General features: G+C 36.0%; 1 protein-coding gene across 1 annotated transcript in view; it reads right to left on the bottom strand.

Annotated features, from left to right (window-relative positions):
• LOC101890202 (uncharacterized) overlaps window positions 1-8,928 on the bottom strand; it is a 172,908-nt gene extending 163,980 nt beyond the window's left edge. The window contains exon 1 of the mRNA XM_059119592.1: window positions 7,729-8,928. The gene's annotated coding sequence lies outside the window, so the exon portion shown is untranslated. The remainder of the gene's footprint in view (window positions 1-7,728) is intronic.
• Between the last annotated feature and the right edge of the window lie 9,185 nt (window positions 8,929-18,113).

Raw genomic sequence — 18,113 nt, 5'->3', positions numbered from 1 at the left:
TAACTAGCGGGTAAAATAGACCCTAACTTTTATGTTAGAAAATAGGAAAATTCCCACTAAACCGCGAATATTTTTAATCCCAGCTAAATCACAAATACATTAAAATAGCACTTCTGACCATTACAGTGATGCTAATAGCCAAGAAATCGGATATATAGCAAGATAGGTACAATACATATGTAAAAGAATTGATCTTATTTATTCTGCTTATAAATCAAGATCTGCTGGGCTGGGATTTTCACAATTCCCATCAATTCGGAATGGTCTCTTGCCAGAAAAGGATAAAATCTAAGAAAATCGCGGGATAATATACCACTAAAAAAGTTATATATTTTGTTTCATTTTTTTTCTATTTTTGTCATATTTTTTTATCGCTTGCCATTGTTTTTTTTAATTTGACTTACAATTTTGAATTTTGAATTTTCTAAATTTTTACATCCCCAACACTACGTTTTGAGGGTATTATATGTATGTCGCAATTGTCGTCCGATCATCACGAAATTTTGCGTAGGGGTAGGGTCGGAATTGAAACCTGTTGTTCTTAGGATGTGCAATAAGAGGTTTAAATGGCTAAAAAATTTTAATTTTTTCTAATTTTGGAGTCGTTCTATAGGCCACAATTGAAAACTAATCGACACGGAATTCCGCATCGGAAGAGAGTTGAGAACAGAGAAGAAGTCTAGCGTTTTGGATGACCATTGGATTATATTTAGCTGTAAAATGGACCACAACTTTCGTGTGCAATTGTTTTGAATACTTCACAACACTACGGAGTGCGTAAATATTGGCCAAATTCTCCGGGTCAAAAACCTAAGGGAAACCTCTTCTGGGCTGGACCCTTTGGCATTATTTCAAAAACGAAATCTTCCAAAATGGATTTGCATATAAAGACATATTGTAGTGTTGTAGGTTTTTCAATAAGTACGAAAATGTGACCATTATGGGAGAATAAAAAATAAAAACTACATTGCAAATTGTAGTATACACTTCTCACTTTGCACTACATGTGTCAATGGTCTTTTGGTTCCAGAGATATTGGTTACATAAATCAAGATATTGAGATTTTTTGAAAAAAAGAAAAAACATAATCAGGATACAAATTTCAACAAGACTTCTAAACTCAACTTGCTCCATAACTTATTCCTCCAGCTTTCCATTTTCCATTGCTGTCTGTATTGCTGTCCGAAAAAAGCGCTTCACGACCACCTTGAGATTGCATTAGTTTTGCGAAGATTTTAACCACTTTTTAGTGCATTTTAATAATTTCAATGTGTTGTTGAGGCGTGTAATGTCCAGTTTGTAGTAATGGCGTAGTATCTATCTGTCGACATAAAAAGAGCACTAGTTAGGTTACATTTCGAATAGAAGCCGATTCGCTTTAAATTCATACTATGTGGACTATCGGAGATAAGCACTTTTTTCCTATCTAATCGCGGTGGCAATTCATTGTAAATGAAAACAAATCATTTAACCTGATATCATAAAATGCTTTCCATGTCCCGGAGGAAATACGAATGTACGAGTCCATAAGTCCAAAAATGATTTAATTCTATGGAATTTCTGTTGATTTACCAACGTATTTGGTAAACTTATACTTCCATAAAATATTATAAATTGAAGTAAATTTTTGTTAGATTTATTATGTATCATCATAAATTGTTTTTTTTTTCAGATTTAAAACAAATTCATCCCATTAATTATATATTAATTACACTGTGTGACAAAATTCAGTTTGTTTCCAAAATTACAGGGAAATCCGAAACGTTTATGAGTCATGTGTATCGGTATTTTAAGAGTTTACATTGGGAAGGTAGCCCAAAAAAGGCGAAAAAGCTCCCATGCATTTTAGGTATACAATGTCATTGGCAATTTTATTGAGAACAAGTAAAAAATCTGTAAGTTCGGCCGGGCTGGACTTTTTATACCCTCCACCATTTGGTACAAATTTGGCAATTTCCAAAAAATAAAATCCGCTAAAAATTCTATTAAAATCTTAAAAATACCGAATGCGTATATGACGACGTGGGCCTGCATAGGCAACTTTTGTCATAAGTTATTACAATATTTAAATGCGAAACTTGAAGAAAAATCTGTTTATAATGTACTTAAAATCATCAAAATACCGAATATCGGTGGGTACCGTTATATGGGGGCTATACGAAGACGTGGACCTGCACAGACAATTTTCTGTTTTATGTTGCAGTATCTATTACGAACTTCAAATGCCAAATTTGGAACGATTCCGCTAAATAATGTCGCTAAAATCATCAAAATACCGAATATCGGAGGGGGGGGGGGATACGCGGTATACCATATACCATTTTCTGTTTTATGCTGCAATATCTATTACGAACTTCAAATACCAAATTTAAAATTATCAAAATACCGAATATCGGGGGGTACCGTTATATGGGGGCTATATGAAGACGTGGACCTACATGGCTCATTTTTTGACTTAGGATGTAGTATCCATTACGACCTTCAAATACCAAATTTGAAAAGATTCCGGTAAACAATATAGCTAAAATCATCAAAATACCGAATATCGGGAGGTACCGTTATATGGGGGCTACATGATAACCTGGACCTACATGGCCCATTTATGAACTTAACCTGCCTACTGGCAAAATATACATGTGTGCAAAATTTTAGCCTTCTATCTTAATTTGTTCGAAAGATAGCGTGATTACAAAAGACAGCCACACAGACAGACAGGCGGACATGGTTAAATCGTTATTTACGCTGATCAAGAATATATATACTTTGTTGGGTCTGACATGAGTATTTCGAGGAGTTACAAACGGAATGACAAAATTAATATAACCTCCATAGTATGGTGGAGGGTATAAAAGTCGGGGGAATATTTTTGAAAATACCAACTAGTCCTCACTCGAGGAATTTAAGAGGTATTTTGCGGGTTTTTATGGTTCACAAATTCCACTAATATCTGATCGTATAGGATCAAACAACTGAGTCAAGGAAATATGTGAAATCAGCCAATGTTTTTATATGAGGGGCCTATGAGCAAGATTGAATCTATTGTCATAGTTTTTTTTTCAGTAATTAATCTGTTAAGATCTTTGGTCTTGTTCTTATCTTATGTGTATATTCGTAGTTGGTAATACGTTGAATCTTTAAAGTTTTCGTATCTGAAAACGATGAAATGATTTTGATTTTCTGCGTGTCAGAATGTGATTAATAATTTTGGTGTTGCCTAGTTTTACATTGTAAATCACCGCTCAAAAATCTGACCGACGAGCGTTGGTGCAATTTTAAGGTCATGGTTTGGAAGTAGAGTTGTGTCAATCTAGTTCATAGTTCAGTACACGTGTTCCTAAAAGTATGAGTGATTTGATAAATTTCATATCACTCATACGCAGAGTTTTCATACAAACCCGGAACTAGTTCGATCCATCGTCGTCTTTGAAGTTCGTAGTGGATGCTACAGCCTGTGCAGAGAATTGTCTATGCAGGTCCAGGTCTTCGTATAGCTCTGATATATTATTATTATTATTATTATTATTATTATTATTATTATTATTATTATTATTATTATTATTATTATTATTATTATTATTATTATTATTATTATATTATTATTATTATTATTATTATTATTATATTATTATTATTATTATTATTATTATTATTATTATTATTATTATTATTATTATTATTATTATTATTATTATTATTATTATTATTATTATTATTATTATTATTATTATTATTATTATTATTATTATTATTATTATTATTATTATTATTATTATTATTATTATTATTATTATTATTATTATTATTATTATTATTATTATTATAATTTTGTGAAAATTTCCAAATTCGTTTCAAATAGTGGAGGGTATTCAAAGTACGGCCCGGCCGAACTTACTGCTTTTTAACTTGTTTAACTTATTTTTAATTTTATAGAATAAAGCAAAAAATGTCGTAAATACCATCAAATTTTACAATAAGTTTAGATTTGTTCGAATTGTTCACCTTTGGCACGAATTATGGCCATCAGACGGCCAATGAAACCGTCACAAGCTACCTAAATATTGCTCTACGGTATTTTGGCAATATTCCCAGCGAAACGCGTGCCTGTGGTGATCGACACTTTGGTATTTTTAGTACCAACCTTGCTTTCCAAAATACTCCAGACACAAGAGTCCAACGGATTAGTATCCGGAGATTTTGATGGCCATTGTACGCTGGAAATTAAGCAAGGAACCTCATTTTGTAACCATTCTTGGGCTGAGTGCGATGCTGCTGAGTCCTGATGGAATGTCCAAGGTCTGCGGCCAAAATGTTTGCACGCAAACATCAAGACTTTAATACGGATCCGGAATATCTTCGCGATAATATTCGTTTCGCATTTATTCTGATGCCACGGTCGATTAACACGAGCAGAGAGCGACCATCGACTGTTATGGCGGCCCACACCATCACCATGACCGGCGCTTGAGTTCTGGTGGCCAACCGAAGGTGCACATTTTCAGCTGTCCTCTTTGGCAAGTAAACACGATCATTTTGTTTGTTTAAAAACTGCCGGACAACGAATGTTTATCTCATCATCGGAGGAAAACAAATTCGGCAGTTCACCACTTTCGGCCAAGCGAAGCAACTCTTTAGCTCTTTTGAATCTTTTTTCATTCTTTTGCGGTGTAAGTTATTGCAATTTTTGGAATTTAAAACTTCAGAACTCATTTTTCAATATTTGCCGAATGGAATATTGCGATATGTTCAGCTCACGAGTCATTTTTCGGCCACTGCGACGCGGGTTTTGATCAAGTCACTTCTTTACTTTGCGAAGCATTTCTGCTGATGTTGTTGTTTTCTTTCGTCCACTTCCTTGACGTCGGGTTACGATACCATTATCATGGTAACGAGCGATGTTACGAGACACAAAAGATTTACTCACATTTAAATGCTGGAGTGCTCTAACGATAGCCACTTGTGGTTTTCCAGCCAATACCAAAGTGTCGATCACTTCAAGCAAGGCTTCGCTGGGAGTTGGCCAAAATACCGCAAAGCAACATTCGGGCAGCGTGTGACTGTTTCATTGGCCGTTTGGAGGCCATAATTCGTGCCAAAGGTGACCAATTCGAATCTAAACTTATTTTAAAATTTGATGCTATATTCGACATTTCTTGCATTCGTTCAATAAAATTATTACATTTTTTATCTCACCCTGTATAAAGAAATCGCACTGTTACGCTTCTTTTTTTCTGGAAAATTCTCACCGAAATATAATGAGCTGTCACTGGAATAATTTTAACAGCTGTCGGACGAGTGGCTTAGAAATGACAGCAGTTTGAAGTTGGTTGCAGTTTTTTCATCAAACCCTATATATGTTCCTGTCTGAAAGGCAGAACTAGAACAAGAAACGAAATCAACTGCATTGCGCATAAATTTTGCCTTGAGACATTGCATTTTTTATTAATCAGTAATTCCGTTATTATTTGGACCTATTTCGGGTTCTAATTTGTTGTGTTAGTTTGAGAATAGAATTGGCATGTTTGTTCGGAATACCGTTGTATTTTGTTGATGCAAAATAGTCAGGCTCAAATCCATTATTGTTGTTTTTATAAAAACAACGTTTGTTTATTTGTAGAGAAAGCCAACCAATCCTCATCAGTTGCCTTTTTTTGCCTGGGATATTCTCCCCAGAAGTTATTTTAAAATAACTCCTATGACAAAATACTTTTTTTACCCAAGTGACGAGATCGTAAGCTCAATAGAAGAGGAATCAAATAATTAAATTTTACTAAAATAATTTAATTAATAATTAATAATAATAATTAAAATAAACCTAAAACATAAAGTTGATACTTCTAACCTGCTGAGCCTTGGAGGCACCAAGATTTAGAAAGAAGAAAATATCCTTTCAAAATATTAAAAGTATGGCCCATGTTTTGGTATAACCCTCATATGAATATATCCCCCGATTTTCGTTTTCCGGGACCTTGGCCACATTTTTCAATTGGTTGGCCCATTTCTGACATCTTGGCTTCTAAGGAGGTAGAAAACCTCTTCGCAATGTGGGTCAATGTTTTGGAATAGCGCCTACATATAAGTACTTTCTGATTTAACCTATTTCGAGGGTCTTGACCCCATTTTCAAAACGATTTGGCTAAAAATGTGTATTAAAGTGTAAAGTGTAGGAATATATATATTTTGGTATAGTCCCTTAAAAAAGTACCTCCCAAGTCCACCGACAGACAGGTGGATATTGTTTTTATAAACGGTTGATATATACTTTTTAACAGCTGTCCTTTATTATTTCAGTTTCTAACTTTTAAAGGAAAACCTGTGTCTGAAAAATAGGATCAGGCTTTTTAAAAGACTTTAAATCGACCAGTGCCAGTCATTACATATACATATAACGACCACAAGATGGTCGGGGTATTATGTCTTTGTGCATTTGTTTGTAACAGGCAAAAGGAAACGAGATAGACCCATAGTTCCTTTTGATGATCTGCATAGAATCACTTTATGAGTTGATTTATGCATGTCAGTCCGTCTGTCCGTCCGTCTGTCTGTCTGTGTATTCTTGTGAACAAAATGCATGTCGCATTTATTATCCGATTGAGATGAAATTTTCCAAACAACATTTGTTTGGCCCAACGACGAACCCTATTGAAATTGGAGATAATCGGACAAAAATTAGATATAGCTCCCATATATATCTTCGTCCGATTTGCCTTTTATTGTGCATACAACCAAATTAGGCCTGAAAATAAGTATGCCAAATTTGGTCGAAATCGGTTCAGATTTGGATATAGCGCTCATATATATTATCCATCCGATTTGTTATTTTTGTCCTCCGCAGCCATAATATGCACGCTGTAACAACAATATTTGGGGAAATATATCAAATACAGCTCAGAAATACCATTGCTAAATTTGTGTCGAGATCGGTTCAGATTTGGATATAGCTCCCATATATAACTTCGTCCGATTTACCTTTTATTGTCCACCAAACGTCTAATATTTGTCCAAATGGGATGAAATTTGGCACACACGACCGAATTGAGTCTAGAAGGTAGTATGCCAATATAGCTATAGCTCCCATGTATATTCTTCATCCGATTTGTTGTATTTGTTACCCACAACCGTAATATGCACTCCGTAACAACGATATTCAGGGAAATATATCAAATACAGCTCAGAAATATATTGGCCAAATTTTATCGAGATCCGTTCAGAATTGGATATAGCTCCCATAAATATGTTTATCTCATATCAAACTAATTTTGCACTAAATGGGCAATACAAGTCCGAATTTAAAAGATACAAATGCTTCGGCATATTTAGTCCTTTGATTTATTTTTTTATTTAAATTATAATCATAGGGTGTATGATTGAATTCTCCCATAAAAACTTTTAATTATTATGTGGAGCTCAACTAAATTAGCAAAGTGGTGTAGGGTATCATAAAACCGGCCCGCCCGACTTTAGGACTTTCTTTACTGTTTTTTTTTTTTTTTTTAATATGCAATAAAGTCTAAAACTACAGGCCGTCAATGCGGACCGAACCAACTAGATTTATATAAATATAAATTTATCAAGTACTCAATATTTCATGTTGTTATTGTCTAATATCTCACTTAAGCCAATTTCTTCTACATTTTATATAAATTTTGAAATATTAACAAATTTAAATTCCCTCAATGTTTCTTAAATCTCGTCGAATTATGTTGTCAATAATGTTCACATTTTAAATACCTGTTCGATTCAAAAACTGTTGCTCCTACTGCTGCTGTTGCTGGCGGTCGTTATGATGCTGCTGATGCTGCTCGTAATAGGTGATTATGTTGTTCAATGTCTGTGTATTGGTAACGGTATCAGTATTGGTTGGTTTTCCCAAAATAAACGAATGCCAAGAGCAAAGTTTTAAAGGTTCTTCACTGAGTTCCACATGAATTGACTGCGACATTTAGACAGCAACAACAAGTACAACAACGTCGATGATGTGGACGATGACGACAAAAACAACATTTTTACAAATCTATAAATATTTTTATTTTCACAATTCGAACATCAACCTTATCACAGTAACCATAAAAATGTAAAACTCCCACCACTTTAACTGGGGCAATGGCATTGACTGAAAGTGGTAAGGAGAGAGAGAACAAGACGAGGACACCTGGTTTCTGGGTCCTGGTGATGTCTTTTTTGTCGCATTAAAATCGAATTCGACACTGTTTCCCGTTACAAATAATTTCAAAATGTTTCGATTTCCGTTTCCGCTTAACAAATCAGGCACAATTTCCGTCAAAGTCTACGGGGCTAACGGGGCAAATACACAGAAGGAAGCCTAAGGCTGTGCGGCCAAGATATGAAGCTTTGGAATTGTAGCACTTTGTATTTTGTTTTTTTTTTCTACGTTTTAACACAATTTACAATTCCCGTTTCTTTTTTTTTTTCTTTCTATCAATGTTTGGTTCGTTCACTTCACTCCCTTTCTATTTTTCATCTTTTTTACCATTCGCAAATTAACAATTCCCAACAATAACCAATTCAACAGTTTTGTGTTTAACACTTCGAGTTCTTTACTTTCTGGAGGCAACAATGCAGCAAGAACTCTTCTTTGTACTTCTTGGATTTGCTTTGGTGAACCACCAACACTGTTGCAAAACTCTCACACGCACGCACACACAAATACACACGCATTCACATCTCTGCCATTCAGTTAGTTAATATTTGGTCTACAAATGTTGGTATTAGATGGGCAAAATATCCTTTTTTCCCTGTTGTAGTGGTTGGCAACTTTTGCAAGGAGACCCGCAGCTAACGTTCGTACACCTCGACAGGCGAAGACGGACTGACTGTTGCTAGTCTTAACTTCTGCCACGGCTGGTGGTGTTGCTGTTGTAACAGTTTTCGATTATATTGTGAATGGCTAACGCACACACACGCTAGCACACGAGAGAAAGACCAGCAACACGATGATTAAGTTCCTAATAATGATGACGACGATGACGACGATGCCGACGATGATACACGACCAATGTTGTCTGCAAGGACACATGCTCTGCACTGCAGTCGCAGGAAGAACAAACAACTGGTGGTCGTCGTTGCCGTTGTCTGTTTTTATCGTAAAAGAAAACTGTTGTTTGGTTGCTTATCTCGTAAATGGAGCATAGAGTGATACGATACAGGCCATGAACACGACGGATGAGAGGGGTGGATTAAGATGTTAAAAACTTACAATTTGAGATACAACAACAGTGTTAGCAAACGTTGAGAGAGCGAGAGCGTACAGCAAGAGATTGAGCATTTGTGGTGTGATGTGGTGATGGGGTTGTTTGTTGGTCTGAAGGGGAGCTCTGATGGTGGGCAAATGTTTTCATTTCTAGGAATACCGCCAATACCACTAACGAACGAACAAGCACCTCTGCTCAACACGTGAAAACGCACACTAGCTTACAGGAGAAGCATATAATTGGACGGATTTTCAAACTGCTGTATTTCCATTCAAAAATAAAGTTATTAAGAGATGTAAACATTTAAGTTTCAGCCGGTATTATTAAATTAAAGGTCGCGCCTATCGCTTTGAGAAACTTCATTCAGATTTAGATATATCCCCCTCTTATTTGATGTTGTTATGATTTAAGTCGAATTCCAAGTAAAAATCCAAAAACCCAATGGGTTAGTGTTCGACTGAAATCATCCTGAGTTTTGGACATACCCCTTATGATGGGGATTATGTCCGCTACTTTCTGGGAACTCTGACCGATTTTTTCTTGGGCATATTCCACATATGGGGGCTACACATCACACACATCACACATTTTCCAAAACTATATATTGTCTAACCCAACAAACAAAAATCATAATTTCAACTCTAGTTTCATTCAGTATTTTTCGTACATGTAGCAGTAGTTCAAATTCAAATTTGCCTCCTTTTCTAAACGTATCATTCACATTGATTCTAGTACCAAAATTCATAATTCCAGTCCTATCTCTACACTATATTCCAAATTTAATATCGGTTAGTTCTTCTCACAATCTTCCAGAATGATTTTATTTATAGTAAACTAGCTGGTCCGGTCCGCGTTACAGGCCCGTTTTATAAGTATTTAATGCATATTTTTTAAAGCATAAAAAATCACAGATCTGACTTATATAAGCGGCACAATTTTTATTATAAGTATTGACTCCATAGTAATTTCTAAATAGAAATAAATATTTTGTTGTTCCAAATGGTCAGTCAGACTTAATCTCTTTATTGTTGTTTTTATAAAAATAACGTTTGTTTATTAGTGGAGAACGATGGTAATGTTTACCAGGGGGTAAGGCAGGGATTATCTACGTTTCGGAAAAAGCCATCAGTTCTCTTTGTTTTTTTTTATCTGGGATATTCTCCCCAGAAGTTATTTTAAAAACAAGTTAAAAAGTATCAGTCGGTATTGCCGACAGATATATACCCTCAGCCTGTGTTCGATTATTTAAATATAATTTAACTAGTGTTACAATTATTCAAACGTTTGACCCTCTATGGAGCAGGTTCCGAAGGAATGGGCCAATATTGTCCATTTCGTATCGGACCCAAAATATGATATAAATATTCCGATATGATATTAATATTGTGACCCCAGAAGGGGTTGGCAGATATATATCAACATCACAACAGATCTTGTGTTAGCAAAAATATTTGTGTGTGTGAAATGTAAAGAGAGTTTGATATTTATTTCGCTTTATTTGAGTGTTTTGTTTTGAGAGGGCCGATACATCCCATGTTAACACCAGATCTTGGGTTTATAAAAATATTGAAATGTGTGAAATTTGAAGACGTTCGGATCCTTACATCACATTATTTAAGAGTTATAATTATTCAAAGTTTTGACCCTTTGTGGGGGAGGTACTTGATGGAGTGGACCGATACTGTGAATTTTCGCACCCGATCTAGCACTGACGCAAATATTATGATTTGCAAAGTTAGAGCAAAATCGGATAATCGTTTCTCTTTCTGTGCAAAAAATATATTTTATATATATTTTTCTGAAAATGTTGACCTTTTGTGGGGGAGGTACCAAACGAAGTGGACCGATGTATTACCTCTTAACACCAGACCTTGTGTTAATAAAAATATTGGCATATGTGAAATTTGAAGACGATCGGATCCTTACATCACATTTTATAAGAGTTGTAATTATACAAAATTTTGACCCTTTGTGGGGGAGGTACTAATGGAGTGGACCGATATTGTCCATTTTCGCACATGACCTAGCACCGATGAAAATATGAGGATTTGCAAAGTTCGAGCAAAATCGGATAATCGTTTCTCTTTTTGTGCAAAAAATATTTTTTGAAATTTCGACCTTTTGTGGGGGAGGTACCAGAAGAAGTGGACCGATACATTCCGTTTTTGCACCAGACCTTGGGCTAATAAAATTATTGGGATGTGTGGCATTTGAAGACTATCGAACTCTTACATCACCTTTTATAAGAGCTTTAATTATTCAAAATTTTGACCCTTTGTGGGGGAGGTCCCTGATGGAGTCCATTTTCACACATGGCCTAGCACTGACGCAAATACTAAGATTTGCAAAGTTGGAGCAAAATCGGATTATCGTTTCTCTTTCTGTGCAGGTACCAGAAGGAGTGGACCGATATTGCCCATCTCCGAACTCGATCTAATCTAATTTCTACCACCATACTATGGAGGGTATATTAACTTTGTCATTCCGGTTGTAACTCCTCGAAATACTCATGTCAAACCCAACAAATTAAATATATTCTTGATCAGCGTAAACTTCTTCGTCGATTTAGCAATGTCCGTCTGTCTGTCTATCCATCTGTCTGTTGTAACCACGCTATCTTTCGAACGAATTGAGACAGAGGGCTAACATTTTGCACACATTTTTATTTTGCCAGTAGGCAGGTTAAGTTCGATAATGGGCCATTTAGGTCCACGTATTCATATAGCCCCCATATAACGGTACCTCCCGCTATTCGGTATTTTGATGATTTTAGCGACATTATTCACCTGAATTGTTTAAACTTTGGAATTTGAAGTTCGAAATGGATACTAGCCTATGACAGAAAATTACCATTGTCTTCGTTTAGGCCCCATATATCAGTACCTCCCTATATTCGGTATTTTGATTATATTAGCGACATTATTCAGCGGAATTGTTTCAAATTTGGTATTTGAGATTCGTAATGGATACTACAGCCTATGAAAGAAAATTATCTGGGCAGGTCCACGTCTTCGTATAACCCTCATATAACGGTACCTCCCTATACTCGGTATTTTAATGATATTAGCGACATTATTCATCGGAATTGTTTCAAATTACATATTTAGAGTTCGTAATGGGAGCTACAGTCTGTGACAGAAAAATGTCTATGCAGGTCCAGTTCTTCGTATAGGCCCCATATATCAGTACCTCCCTATATTCGGTATTTTGACGAGTTTGGGTACAATACTCACCGAAATTGTTTGAGATATCGTATTTGACGTTAGTAATGGATGCTATAGCCTGTGACAGAAAATTGTCTATGCTGGTGCAGGTTTTCGCACAGCTCCGATATAATGGTACCTCCCTATATACGATTTTTGATGATTTTAGTTACATTATTTACCGTTTATTTCAAGTTTCGAATTTGAATATGGTAATGGCTAATGGCAAACAATGCCCATTTTTTTTTTTTTTTTGTTTTTAATTTCCGAGTATGTTCCAAATGCTGGAGGGTATTTAAAGTTTGGCCCGGCCGAACTTACTGCTTTTTAACTTGTTTTTTACTAATACAGAATTATAAGTAGTTGTCATTACTAGTAAGATTGAAAGTAGGACATATTATTTTTGTTAGGATGTTGTTAACTGACTTTCTTTTTAGTATTGCCCCGCTGAATGTGTAGGGAAAATTCTTTCAATTCACTTTACGCATTGGTTATGCAAATATGGCGTCTAAGTTTAAGTTTTACCTATCATGGGAGCCATGTAACATAAATTTACTTGACTTGGCTGTTCAAATTTTGAATATTTCTAATTGTTTATAATTTCATAACTTCTTTGTTTAATTCCACTTGTTGCCAACAATTTATTGTTAGCCAGTGTAAACGAAAACCCAGAATGACAAGTTATTCTAGCATGACCTTCTGAGATTTGAAAGCTTGTCGCTATGTTTGTTACGCATTCCTTGGGTCCTTTCGTAGTCTTGTCGTAGCGTTGCGCTTGGGTTTTGTTTCATTTTTCATTCATTTGTTGGCGGTGGCAACGAGAAATGGCGGGCATTTCATATCATAATTAAAATGTGGCAACAACAACAACAAAAAAGCGAGCAACGACTACAGCAACAACAGCAGCACGAAGAGGAGACGTCAACAGAAATATGGTCAAAATGGGTTTTTATTATGTTTTATTTGATGATGCATTCGTTTCGTTTCGAGTTGTTTTTTTTTTTTTTTTTCATTTTCGTTTTTTTTTTTTTTCTACCTCTGTCCCTGCAACGGAATGTTGTCAATTCTTTAGAACAAAATGCCATGCAATAATCTCTAGGTAAATAGACATTGCCACTGCCTAGCTTGTAAAAGTCGTCACAATTTAATGGCAATTACACTTCAATCAGAGTTATGCTTGAGAACTTTTAACCCAGTGAGTTGTGATGTACGTTTTTCTTTTCGTTTTTCCCGATATCATTGCTAAGGATGTGTTTGAAGTGGCATTAAGAGAGAGAGAGATGGCTATCCACCCAACCTCCAACATAGCCGAAGGCATTTAGCTGATACGAGATATGTTTAATTATTGGATTTCCTTTTATCCGTCATTTTGGACAATACATCCATTTGTCCAGCTTTGATGAGTTGTTGTAAGTATGTCTTTGTCTTGGTTTTTCTTCTTCGGCATATGTGATGCAGAGCAGAAAAAATCACCTCTTTTTACTTTTGTTGTTTTGATTTTCAGTTTATTCGCCCTAACATCTATTTTCTAAATGGATTTTAGTTTTTACTTTTAATGAATTAACACTCGAATTGTTTAGGTCTGTTGAAATGCATTTTATAGCGGGTCGAACTTGGGTATAAGTTTTTTCTAAAGAAAGAAATTTCCTAGTGTACTTCTAGATTGATGTCTAGTATACTTCTGATTTTTATACCCTCCACCATACTATGGAGGGTATATTAACTTTGTCATTCCGTTTGTAACTCCTCGAAACACTCATGTCAGACCCAACAAAGTATATATATTCTGATCAGCGTAAAATTCTAAGTCGATTTAGCGATGTCCGTCTGTCTGTCTGTTGTAATCACGCTATCTTTCGAACGAATTGAGATACAAGGCTAAAATTTTGCACACAGGTTTATTTTTACAGTAGGCAGGTTAAGTTCATAAATGGGCCATGTAGGTCCACCTTTTCATATAGCCCCTATATAACGGTACCTCCCGATATTCGGTATTTTAATGATTTTAGCAACATTATTCACCGGAATTGTTTCTAATTTGGTATTTGAAGTTCGAAATGGATACTACAGCCTAAGACAGAAAATTGTCTGTGCAGGTCCACGTCTTTGTATAGCCCCCATATAAATGTAAGAACCCCCCACCATATATGTTAGTTTGATGATTTTAGCGACATTATTAATCGGAATTGTTCAAAATTTGGTATTGGAAGTTCGCAATGGATACTACAGCCTAAGACAGAAAATTATCTGTACAGGTCAACGTCTTCGTATAGCCCCCATATAACGGTACCTCCCTATTTTCGGTATTTTGGTGATTTTAGCGTCGTTATTCACCATTTTTTTTTTTTTTTTTTTTAATTACGCATTTAGAGTTCGTAGTGGAAACTTCAGTCTGTGACAGAAAATTGTCTATGCAGGTCCAGGTCTTCGTATAGGCCCCATATACCAGTACCTCCCTATATTCCGCATTTTGACGAGTTTAGGTACAATACTCACCGAAGTTGTTTAAAATGTCGTATTTGAAGTTCGTAATGGATGCTACAGAATATGACAAAAAATTGTCTACGCAGGTTCAGGTCTTCGCACAGCTCCGATATAACGGCACCTCCCTATATTCTATGCTTTGATGATTTTAGCTACATTATTCGCGTTAATTTCAAGTTTCGAATTTGAATTTGGTAATGACTCATGACAAATAATGCAATATTCGGCAATATTCTGTATTTTTAAAATTTTACAAAAGTTTTTCTAGTATTGATAAACATAAAATTCAATGACAATGCAGCTATTAAGACATTGAATTATTGTATTTATCCGTATTTAGGAATATCACCCATATGACGGTTCATTCCAATTGTACCCAAAGTTTGCTTGTAAAAACTCTCTATATAGTTGAGAAACTCATTTACCATTTATGAGATATGGTAAATGTTGAAATGTGCGTACAGGGTGAGATAGAAAAAACTGCAACAAAGTCAAACGCCATAATTTTTAAATTTTTTTTAATTTTATGGAATGAAAGCAAAAATGTCGGAAATAACATTAAATTTTAGAATACGTTTAGATTTGTTCGAATTGGTCAGCTTTGGCACGAATTATGACCTTCAAACGGCCAATGAAACCGTCACACGCTGCCCTAATGTTGCTCTGCGGTATTTTGGGTCATTTCCGGCGGTGCGCTATCCTGAGGTGATCGACACTTTAGTATTTTTTAGTGCCAACCTTGTTTTTCAAAATACTCCACACACAATAGGCTTTAATACATCCTCCAGAATATTTTCGCGATAATATTCGGCATTTATTCTGATGCTACGGTCGATTAATACGAGCGAAGAGCGACCATCGGCTGTTATGGCGGCCCACACCATCACCATGGCCGACGCTTGAGTTTCGATGGCTAACCGAAGGTGCACATTTTCAGCTGACCTCTTTGGCAAACGATCATTTTTTTTGTTTACAAACTGCTGGACAACGAATGTTTTCTCACCGGAGAAAACCAAATTCGGCAGTTCACCACTTTCGGCAGTTCACCACTTTCGGCAGTTCACCACTTTCGGCCAAGCGAAGCAACTCTTTAGCTCTTTTGAGTCTATTTTCTTTCTGTTGCGGTGCAAGTTTTTGCTCTTTTTATACCCTCCACCATACTATGGAGGGTATATTAAATTTGTAATTCCGTTTGTAACTCCTCGAAATACTCATGTCAGACCCAACAAAGTATATATATTCTTGATCAGCGTATAATTCTAAGACGATTTAGTCATATCCGTCTGTCTGTTTTAATCTTTTAATCTTTCGAACAAATTGAGATAGAAGGCTAAAATTTTGCACACATGTATATTTTGCCAGTAGGCAGGTTAAGTTCGTAAATAGGCCATATAGGTCCAAGTTATCATATAGCCCCCATATAACGGTACCTCCCGATATTCGGTATTTTGATGATTTTAGCGACATTATTCACCGGGCCTTCGTACAGCCCCCATATAACGGTATCCCCTATATTCGGTATTTTGATGATTTTAGCTACATTATAAACAGATTTTTCTTCGAGTTTCGCATTTAAATATTGTAATAACTTATGACAAATGTTGCCTATGCAGGTCTACGTCGTCGTATAGGCATTCGGATTTTAACAGAATTTTAAACGGATTTTATTTATTTATTTTTTTTTTTTGGAAATTGCCAAATTTGTACCAAATGTTGGAGGGTATTAAAAGTTCGGCCCGGCCGAACTTAAAGCTTTTTAACTTGATGGAATTTCAATGGCCTTACCCCGAGCTCATTTTTCAATATTTGCCGAATGGAATATTGCGTATGTTCAGATCACGAGCCATTTTTCGGCCACTACGACGCGGGTTTCGATCAATCGCTTCTTTACTTTTCGAACCATTTCTGCTGATGTTGCTGTTTTCTTCCGTCCTCTTCCTGGCTTTGCTACCAGTATCACGGTAACGAGTGATGACACGAGACACAAAAGATTTATTCACATCTAAATGCTGAAGTGCTCTAACGGTAGCCACTTGTGGGTTTCCAGCCAAATATAAAGAAATCACGCTTGAATTCCATAACGAATAATTTTTTTTCTGGAAAATTCTCACCAAAATACTTTTGTACGCTTGCAAACAATATAATGAGCTGTCTCTGGAATAATTTTAACAGCTGTCGGACGAGTGGCTTCGAAATGACAGGAGTCTGAAGTTGGTTGCAGTTTTTTCATCTAACCCTGTACATCTTTTATAGTTTTAACTTGTTTTAATTCCAAATCATAGAATTCAGCAGAATTCAGCCCTGTTCTAAACCACATTACTGTGTACTTCTTTATGTACAGGTTTGCCCATATTCGACGGACCCATCTGGCAACGTCATAACTTTTGACAGAGATGTCACATCGCTTAATTACATACCGCGTTTGAAGCGTCAGTCCAAGCAGATTTTTACCATGAACCAATACACGCCACGCGAGCGATCTGAAATAGTTGAAATTTACATTCAACAGAAGAAGTCAATTGTGAAAACTCAACGTACGTGCTTTTAAAACATTAAAAAATGTGAGAAGTGCGCCTTCTAAGAACACCATTAAGCGTTTATACGAAAAATTTTCGACTGGTAAGTCTCTTTCTAATCCTAAGAGGCCATATAAAAGTCGACCAAGGCGATCGGCCGAGAATATCGCTGCCGTACGAGCCAGTGTTGAGAGGTCCCCAAGAACATCCCAAAACGCCGTTCTCAGCAGTTGGGCATGGCTCGGTCCACTTTACAACGGATTATTCGTATCTACTGTAGAATTATTACCTAAATGGTTACATATGAACTTAGGCCATATTTTGGTCTAACCCGATCAATACATTTTACTATATTTTCTCGAGCGTTGCTATCAACATTCCCCCCATCTACCATTTATGCAATTTTTTGTAATTTCAAAGAAAGCAGGCCAATAGAACATCGTTAGTTAGTTGGTTAGATACGACCGACGATTTCTCTCCTTTACCAGCTGCTTCCAATTAATGAAATCTGTCCAATGCAGAACATTTCAATGGGTTGTGCCTTTTTTTTTCTTTGACGAATTCATTCATTCACTCATTCGCCCATTTCTTCATTCATCGATCAGCATTGACAATGCAGAAAATTGCAGTCAGGGCCGCTAATAACGTCATTGCTGCTGGTGCTGTTTGCAAGGATTTGTGGCAATTTCCATTGGCAGAAC

The sequence above is a fragment of the Musca domestica genome, unplaced genomic scaffold (genome assembly GCF_030504385.1).
Source record: "Musca domestica strain aabys unplaced genomic scaffold, Musca_domestica.polishedcontigs.V.1.1 1, whole genome shotgun sequence".
In the NCBI taxonomy this organism is placed as follows: Eukaryota; Metazoa; Arthropoda; class Insecta; order Diptera; family Muscidae; genus Musca; species Musca domestica.
Note: the sequence above shows the minus strand (reverse complement) of the source record. Positions and strands in the feature narration are given on the sequence as shown.